Below are 10,523 nucleotides of genomic sequence, written 5' to 3'. Positions count from 1 at the left end.
CCCCAATGAGGAACAGTAACTTCAGAATCAGATTCAAGATTATGCTAAAGATGTGATTCACAGATGGGTACATTGTCTTTTAAGGATATTAACTGTATAATTACCTCTTTTGGAGAGGCACTTATACATATTACTAAGGTTAAAATACCCACCATTGAACACAAGCTGGTGATTTGGGGAGATTTTTATTCTTCCCAAAAGTAATGGACATGAAATTGCTAGGAGTGAATTTCTGAGAAAATGGTAAACTCTGCTTTTGAAGTTGTGGCCAAGGTCAAAAATGGTAACATTTGTTATGAACTGCACGATGATCACAATAGACCTGTACCTTGTTATACTGAAAATAAGCATGAGACTGGTGAAACAATAGACATTAGACCTGTTTAATTGCTCTTAAACATGTACCTTAAATGGAAGATCTGTAGTTGATGCATACCAAAATATATTGAAAAGTTATATGTACAAAGATCAAGAAAATTGCACATTTAATTTGTTTAATAAGCTTACTGCCCCCTGTTGATAATTCCACGTAAGAACAGGATTGATGATTGCAGTTTTGCAAGAAGCAAAGAGTTCTTATTTATTTCAGCATCCTCCACATACGAAGTCCAATTTATCAAAGGGCAAAATCATGTTAGATCAGAGGAAATGCAACAGAACCAGATATACTGATCTGTAGGTCCTGCATGCAGCGTACAGTTTGAATTCAACAGTTTTCTCTCATGGTTTTGTTTCCTGGGGTAACCAGGCATATGTGCATCATTTTTTAAAAGTTGTGTTTACTGATGGGTCTGCCAGAAGCTTTCAACTTTCCGCAGCTGTTTTTGTCAGTATTACAACCCATGTGTCGTTCTGAAAGTTTCACTAGAATCGTCGGTAGTCAATATGAGTCAGTTTGGTGTTACATTCTCTCACTGTTTACATGTGAATTGTTGAGACAGAAACATTTTAAGATAATGCAGGTATATGTATTTAGTGTTGATCTCTAAAGTTAGAAAAAACAAAATCTCCTAATTAGGTTTTAAAAACTATATATTTTCCTCAAAAGGACTTTCTGGGTATACGTAGCTATTTCCTTACATTTACATAAAGACTAGTTACAACCGCATTTGTTTGCGATGAAGAGGATGATAGAGGTTAATTTCCTAATGTGAACACAATGGCCCAGATTTTGCAGTTAGCGGCGAAGGGACAGCGCTCACTGCTGCCCAGCAAGATTTAGCGGGCTCTAATTTCCTCATTTCTGATGTCACTGAGTTCTCACAGACCACAAAGCATGAAGTAACAAGCAGGAAATATAATTCACATTTAAATCATTGTACAGAAAGTGAAATAAAGATTGGGACATAGACATGGGATTAAGGGACAAGCTTGAGGGCTAGAATTTCGATGACTTTGCGACCAGGTTTTCGCCGCGATTTCACCCTCCGCGACAAAAACCCGGTCGGCGGGATCTTCGGTGACCTTTATGCGGCAGCGCTTCCACGTACCGCCGGGGAGAGGAGCGCCGATGTGCAACACTACAAATAGCGCTTGTGATCGATTTTTGGCTTCCTTGGGACCAGTATTCTGTACCCAGAATACCAGCAGGGTCAAACCTGTGGTGCAGCCCTGCCAGCAGCGGTAAGTATGAATAACTGCAAAAAAGGTAAGTTAAAGTTTTTACTTTTTACATTCTTTTTTAGCGATTTAGTAGGTAAGGGTTTTGTGAATTTTTTTGTTTTTTCCAGTTTTTTGGGGGTGTTTCCCCTCTCGCAGGGCCATTGGTCCCGGTCTAAAGTTGTCGAAATTCGGGGTTTGTGCCACAAATCCTCACGCGACGCCGATTTTTACCGATGCGCAGAATTAAAGGCCGAAAAGCAGGCCTAAAAACGGCAGCGCAGTGCAAACAGTAATTTTGGCATAAAACTACTGTTTTCGACCGAAATTCTAACCCTAATCCATAAAAATGTTTAAATCTACAATTTTTAAATGTTCTTCTGAGGGAATGAGACTCCACGTAAAATTAGTTTTTCAGGGCCAAAGAGGTTGGATCAGTAGTAATTATATCTTAGTAGCAAGTTCCCTTAATTTTCTTTAGGTGTGCTGCCCTTTAAGGGGCTGCGCAGCCCATTCACAGTTTCATGCATTTAATATGGGAAAAGCCGGTCTTGGGCTTTGCAGAACCAGCAGAGAGCTGCTTGGCCATGCAGCTTAGAGGGACTGTTGCTTCATATGCCGTTAAAAACTCAGTTCATCTTGATTGAACAAAGCTCAACATTTTCATTGTTTGTTTTACAGCGAAAATAGTGCATAAATAGTTGGAAGTTCACGTCAAATCAGTGATTCTGTGCAGATTCCATCTGCAACGACAGCAACATCGTACCCTGTGGTGAAGGAGGGTATCACAGACAGCAACTTCCGGATTTCAGTGTTTAACTCCGCATGTGCGTAGTCAGAAGTTGCTGTCAGTCCGGGTCAATAATTGTACTTATTTGAGCTCTCCAATCCGTACACCTGTGGTATTGTTATGCTTTGGAACTAAAATAAGGAGTGGGGTTGGAGTGGTAATGAGTTTTTTTTTTAAAGAGGATCTATGTATTTGGGATTTTCATTACTACCTTTACCATAGAAAAATGGCTCAATCCACTTTACAGAAGCGTGAAGATAAAAAATTGATGCTAAGCCAAAGGAGAGAGTTGGAGAGGTGATCAAAAGGTTGGTCAAAGAGTTGGATTTTAAGGACAGTTCTTGTAGAAGTGGAGAGACAGAAGAGTTTAGGGCAGGAATTCAAGTGTGAAACTTGGGCGGCTGAAGATACAGCTGCTGAGAGTGGGCAAAGGGGAAGGTGGGGGGTGGGGGGGAGGGAATGCAGAAGAGAGTTTGGGATTCTGCGTAATGCCACTGGAGCTTGATTTATATATGCAAACTTTTACTTATATCCACAACAAAATTTAATTTTGAATTCGCCATCCCATCGTTTGTTCTGACCAAGCTAATTTTATCAATGTGTCCCTTGTATGAATTATTGGGAATTCCATGTTGGAAAAGCTCTGCAGTTTAAAAGACCTAGCAGTTCTAGTTCAGAACAAATATGGTGAAAACTAAATATAAGTGGCCAGCACCATAGTCATAGAATAGTACAGCACAGAAGGAGGCCATTCAGGCCATCAAGTCTGTGCTAGCTCTTTTAAAGAGCAATCCAGTCAGTCCCACTATATGCCAAAACACTTGCAATGAGTTACCACTAGAGGACACTTGTGGGGAAAAGTGACATGAACCACATTTTCTGAAGTGGGACAAACCGTCCTTCAGCAATTAAGGGGTTACATTGCACCTTGCACGCTATGGACTTTGTAAGGGGGTAAAAAGTACACTTAAGACCCAAATAGGGGTATAGCATGAAATCAGGTTAAAGGGCACAGCTCGTACTTATCTTTAAAAACTGCAGACCAAGCTGGAAAAGCCAGAGCAAGGTTAAAACTGTAGACCAACATTCCAATAGACTGAGATCGGCTCCACATGCTATGGGGAGATAAAGATGCTGCGAGACCACTCAACAGCCAGTCTGATAAGGGTTAACGAATGAATGTAGCTCCGCTGATTAGTTGTAGGCCAACCGGTGGTCGTAGATGAGTGCACAAGAACATTAAGCCTCTATAACTGTGTGTGAAACCATCACTTGGGGCAGGTCCTGTCTTAGGCAGCTGAGACTGAGATGCTTCCCCTGCAGATGCTTGAATAAAGATCAAAAAAGTGAATCCAAGGTTTCGTTTGATTGATTCCGTGGTCGTTATAAGGGCTGGTGTTGATTCCTTATTTCAGGGAATCCACCTTGAAGAAGAGAAGTCTTCTCTTTACCTCAACAATTGACATCATGAACTGGATACGGATTCTCCGACCCGGACGATGTGGCAGCTATTGGGGTGTGTAACTCTTATCTACCACCTACAAGTTAGAGCTGTAACATTGACTGGGAAGGAGGTAATCTGTATAAAGAACTAAGTTATAGTGAACCATGGAAACATAGGGATAAGAACGCCTTAGGTTAGGAGTATGTCCTGAAGCGTGACAGGTGACATGGAGCTAATACTAATGAACCTGTATTGACCATGTGCAGCGCAAGCAAGAAGGATTACATCAATAACCTACTGGGGCGGTGGTGTGTGATGACCCCAGCGATCTTTTAAAAAATGGCCAACGGAGTAGAATGGGGACCAGAGGGATCTCTGGTATATATGCTAGCAGTGAAGAATGTGAAACTAAAAAAGACATAACATTTATTAAGTGAAAGGATGTTGTTTAAAAGTTTCAGTTTGTATGAAAGTATGTGTGTTTGTGTGGAAGTTTTCTTGACTGGAATATTTGAAGTGGGAGTTAATCAATTTTTCATTTGTCTGAAAGCCTGTCTTTTAAAAGAGAAATGGTTGTCAGTATGTTTGTTTTTGGCTCCCCCACTTTTCGGACATGGAGCTGAAAGTTTTTTTAACCCTTTGTAATGCTGTATTGCATCTGGGAAAGTATGAATAAATTGAGTGTAAAAATGTTCATTGTGTACCTAGAATTGAATTAGATTTTAAGTTAAAAACGCAGGTGCGAATTTATCTTGATTTACGGAGCCGTGAAAATTGCGATTGTCTTATGTAGTTTAAAGTAAAAATGTGTGGTCTGTTTTAAATCAATTTGAATCATAAAGCACTGTCTTTTCAATTTGAACATTTAAAAAGCACCGTCGTCTTTAATGTCCCTTTTTAAAAAAGCCTGCATAAATTTCTCGGAGCTACAAGCTAAGGGAAGCTCCGCCCTCTTTTGCCTTCTGTGTAAAGTACAAAAACTAATTCAATATTTTTACAGTTCATTGGAAAGGTATCTGAAGAATATGGAAACTGATGCAACTTACTGTGTGCCATTTTATTTTGTTTGCTCTGTATTGTGTTTAGTTAATAACATATTGGCTATGAAAAAAATATATATTGGTCTCAATTTAATTAGAATTGACGGTATTAACCAATTAAAACCGGACTTTTATTGTGGCCACGGTGAAATTCTGCTTATTTCAAAGTGTGAATGTCCCTAGTTCCAGATATGAAACTTTCACCACATTGGAAAAAGAGATAAAAGACACTATGTTGATGATGATTTTTGCTAGGAAAAATATAGGATGTCGTTTGGTTGTTTGGAAAATTTAATTTTAAATTACAGGAAAATTTCTACTTCAGTAAAATAGATTTAAATTTTGGGTTTGGAAACCTTTTTAAAATGGATGATACAGGGCAGTTTGGAAATAATGCTGGAAAGTTTAGAGGCAATCTAAAATGCCATATTCTCTGATGAAAGACAGTTGTGCTAGAGGTGGGGAGATTGAGATGAATTGCGAGCACTTGCCTCTCGTATCGGGAAAGGTTTTAAAAAAAAAAGAATTACACAAAGTCATGTAATGACGTCATGCCTTCTAACAAACCTGCAACGGAGTTAACCCTTTCCGCTGACCTGTTTTATTTAGTTCACCAAACAACTTTTAACATCACTGCATGAAATTTTTAAAATATTGGACATTATTAATTTAAGTTTCTTATTGTATGTGAATGTTTTCCCACGTGGCAGAAGGAAAATAAGTTGTAACAATTATAAAGAATTTAAAAAATGTGTAATGCTTGGGGTCTTAGGACTAATTGGAGTAGGATACTGAAAGTAACACAAAAAACAGACGAGGATATATGACCTCAGGAGGAGGACCAATAAGACACGAGGATATTGTTAAGAAACTAGTGGAAGCCTCCCTCCTACCCCAAGAGTGTGCAATAATAAAAGTCAAAGCGCACATAAAAATTACTGATCAGCACCAACAGGGAAATACATGGGCAGATGAAGCAGCCAAGTGGGTGGCTGAGACAGGTAATCTGGCCGGGGAAGCCCAGATCGGAGCATGTACAATCGGGCCGGAGGAAGTAAACATGCTTAAGGTACAAGGAGAAGCCACTCCACAGAATAGGAAGGGTGGAAGCAGAGGGGAGCCCATCAAGGGACCGACGGGATATGGAGGATAGCCCCAGAATGCCCCAGGGGAGCCTATTAAACATATACCACGGGTATGTCCATATAGGTAGAACCAACATGATAAGTTCGATGTCCCGATGTTGGTGGTAGAAGGGAATGGGTAGAGATATAGAAAACCATTGTAGAAAGTGCGTGACATGCGCGAAATACAATCCAGGGGGAAAAATAAAGGTCAGGATGGGACATCAACCCTGACCAAAGGAACCCTGGGAAAACTTAAGTTAGATTTTACTGGACCGCTATCCAGTCACAAAGGGAAGGCATACTGCTTAGTTATAATAGATCAATTTACGAAGGGGGTAGAAGCTTACGCCACTAAGAATTGCTCATCCGAAACCATTGCCAGAATCATAACAGAGGAAGTAATACCCCGATGGGGAAGGCCACTACAGTTGGACTCTGATCAAGGTACACACTTTACAGGGAAGGTGATGAAACCTGCGCTTTACTAGGGATTAGACAGAAATTCTATATCCCATACTACCCAGAGTCATCTGGATTAGTGGAACGAATGAATAGAACCTTAAAGACAGCACTAGCCAAGGCAATGAGACTGCCAGAAGTCTCGGTTACAGGAAGCGAGGAAGTAGGACCATATAAAGACAGGATCCAGAGGTTTGTGATGGAACTCTAAGCAGTTACATGACCTAAAAGCACAGGTTAGAGATCAGCAAATAATCAAAGACTTAGAAAACGACACTAAGGAACAAAAGGTCCAAATACCTCAAGTAGGCAGTCAGGTAATGGTGAAGAGAAACCCTGGTTCTCACCAAAATGGACCGGACCCCATCAGGTAATAATGGTAAATGACACGTGCACCAGCGTAGTTATAGGGGTATTGGCAAATGCAAACACTGGACCCAGTTGAAAAGACATAGGGCTGGACTTTCCACTTAGATCGCTAGGGCCCAAAAAATGGGCGATGTTTCAGCCTTCAGGAGCACTGGAAGATCGGCCATTTTTGGGATCGCTACTTTTGGCATTTTTGGGGGAGTGGGGACGGTAGCCCAGCGATCTGAAATGGATCTCAGTGATGTGGAAGGCAAGGCTTCCCTAGCAAACCGCCTTCTGCGCGTTTTTTTTTTGCAACCAAGTTTTCCCACAACTCGAGAGGTCAGGGGTCATCCACACATGTGCAGAAGGCAAAAAGTGGGGGATAGAGAAAGGAGAGCAAAGCAAAACAGAGTATGATTGTGATGGAAAAGAGATAGCGAGATTATTTCAAAGCAGTTTGTTTGATGGAATAGAAAATAATGTCATCATCATCCGACAATGACATTAGTGTCCATGATTTGGAGGAGGGCGGCAAAGCCCTTTTCGGACGAGGCCCTCATCTAGGAGGTGCACTCCTGGTGGGCCGAATTAACCCTGGGCGTACCGTAAGATTTGGGGTGAGATTGCCGATGTGGTCTCGTCGGCGTCCCATGAGGTCCGACAAGTGCTAGAACAGCCTGGTTGCTTCGGCAAGAGTAAGTATGAAATAGATTTTAAATTGTAATGATCCACATAATATGTAAATCTCCCGGATTAAAATTAAGCTGGTCATTCTTGCATATACTGAGGTGTCCGATCACCTTTACCCAGACTGTGTCTGTCTCTCCGGCTGCTGTCACTTACACAGTGACCCAGCCTGGATTGAGGGAGAGCTGCCCTTGCTCATTGTCTGCCCTGGGACACTTTGGGACATTAGCTCCTGTCATTGCTGAGCTCAACAGCTGTCCTGATTCCCACCACCCCCGGAAGCCCTTCAGTGGAGATTGTAGTCGAGAGAGATGCTCGTGTCAAGCATTAGATCCTAAACTCGATCTTTGTTATAACCATGCATCAATTGTGGATACAAACCCTATTGGCATATTACGTTGGAAAATGTTGTCTTACCATGATAGTATCTAGTCAATTAGCTTCTGCCATGCTCTTGTCACGTTTGCAGAGGACGATATATAACAACCGCAGCGAGCAGAGGCGCATTGGAGGAGGCTATGCTCAGCTGCAGTAGTTGACTAAACTGGAAGAACGTGCGATGGCACTTGTAACACAGTCGCTCGGCCACCATCTGTGGCGTTGCGGAACCCTCCCTTGCATCACGTGAATAATGTGTAAAGCAGTGTTAAAGTAATGTAACGTCATTTAATTATAATATATGAATGGTCATGTTATGCATGTAGCTTCTGTGCTACTCACAGGTTAACAACATAAGAACATAAGAAGTAGGAGCAGGCCATCTGGCCCCTTCCCTGTCCACGCCCCATAAACCTTCATTCCCTTATCATTCTGTCTATCTCCAACTGATCCAGCCTCCACAGCTGTCTGGGGCACTGAATTCCACATAGATGTACTACCATATGTACTGCCATATCATGCATTAACATGTAACATCTCGATCACATTTATTGTAGTAGTGCTTCTCCTATGTATGCTAACGCAGCGCAAGATTCATGTGTACCCTTCTGGTCTAATTGTGTTTTGTTGGTCGCCCAGCACCAGAGGCGCAAAGGCCACACCCTCCCCTGCCTCTGCAACAGCGCCAGCACCGTTGGAGGTGCTTATCACCACTAGTGGTGAGGAGGGGGATGAAGAGCACAGGACAACTGAGCCAGAGGTCTTAACAGAGGAGGATGCCGCTTGCACTCCTCTGACAGTTGTACCTGCAGCCAATTCGTTGGATTCGACAGAAGTAGTAGCGGGACCAAGCGGCTTGCAGCCGGCGACACCAAGGCATATAGTAGTGTTCACGCCGACCCCATGGAGGTCGAGTCAGCGAGGTCAGCATATGCCTCCACTGGCTGCTTGCATTGAGGGCTTGACCAGACTATGCATGGAGTGTCGCGATAAGTCACGACCTCCTCCAGGCGCTCGGGGTTTACACGGGGAACATGCCCCGAGTGTCCGCTCGCATATCGGAGGATATGCAACAGAAGATCTGGGAGATGCATGCAGACCGCCGCCATCCATACCTTCCGGCATGCGATAGTGTCAGGAGACGGCACTGCACCCCACGGTGCCGTCCCACCAACCACCAGCACAGATGCGAGTCAGCAGGAAGAACTTTCCTTCTGGCTTAGAAGTCATTTCCGCAGAAATGTCTTCTCCTCCGAGAGCCGATCGAGCCATCACATCGCCCCCGGGGAGTAAAGGACCTGGAGGAAAACACGGCAGTGGCGGGGGGGGGCGTTATTGTTATATGTTGTTATTCTTGTTCTTTTTTATTGTTGCTGGTGGGGGGGGGGAGGAGAAGAGTTACATTTCTAAAATAATTTTTACATCATTGTTAAATTAATACAAATATTTTATTGAATTTTACAATTGCTGTGCAGTGTCGTCTAATAAGGTAAGGTAAAACGAATACAATTGTTGGAAAACAATGGCCAGGCCAAGCAAGGATGAAACATAACACAACTGCAACTGTTGTCATTCCATAACTGGAACTGTCACCAATGCAAGTTCATGCAAAGCATTCATTTATGAGCTGCTGACTCAAGAGTTTTGCAGCCGTGTAACTCCCACGGGGTTTTTCCAGTCTTGCGGAGCGGCATGGTTTCATCGCCAGGCTGATTGTCCTCCCGAGGTCCTCATCATCCTCTTCCTCCTCCACTCTTTCCTCAGGTGGACCAGCAGCCCCATCTGGCAATTGTTGTCCTCTCCTTATAGCTAGGTTATGCAACATGCAGCACATCACAATAAACTCATTGGAAGCAGCCTACAATACCACACTGTCAGAGTGGTCCAGGTATCTCAAGTGCTGCTTCAGCACTCCAATTGTCTTTGACGATATTACGTGTAGCTATATGACTTTCGTTGTAACTCTTCTTGTCTGTCTGGGGATTACTCGGGGGGGGGGGGGGGGGGGGGGGGCCTTTATCCCCCAGCATCCAACCGTGACCTTGTGGCTGACTGTTAAACAGGTCAGAGACAGTGCTCTCACGCAAGATGTGCGCATCATGGATGTTGCCTCAAAAATTAGCATTTACTGCCATGATTATTTGGTTGGGGTAGACAACAAGCTGCACATACAGGGAGTGGAATCCCTTTTGGAATGCTGGATTCATTGTGCAAGTGCATCCGTGGATACGGATAATATCACACATACTGGTTGTGGTGCAAGGCGCAATATTGGTAATCTTGCTGTTGCTAGCCTGTCAGAAATATAACCGACTTAAGAGGCATGCCATAGCATAAACAATAGTCCAAAACATTGAATAAAGGGAATATACACAGTCTGGCAGAAAGGATTTATCTTGTATAACCTTGATGGGAAAGCCAACAGATGGGTACTGCAGTTCGGGAAGTAGCACTACCCAAGCAAAAGGACAACCCTGGGGCTCACACATGAGGAATTAATTGGGAAATGGCTTATCTTGGGCATATAGGCAAGGACCATAAGTGGGTAAAAAGTACATGTAACACCCAAATAGGGGTATGGCATGAAATTAGGTTGAAGGGTGCAGCTCGTGCTTGTGTGCTTATCTTTAAAAACTGCAGACCAAGCT

Source organism: Pristiophorus japonicus, chromosome 1, assembly GCF_044704955.1.
Source record: "Pristiophorus japonicus isolate sPriJap1 chromosome 1, sPriJap1.hap1, whole genome shotgun sequence".
Classification (NCBI taxonomy): domain Eukaryota; kingdom Metazoa; phylum Chordata; class Chondrichthyes; family Pristiophoridae; genus Pristiophorus; species Pristiophorus japonicus.
This window is presented reverse-complemented; position numbering follows the sequence as displayed.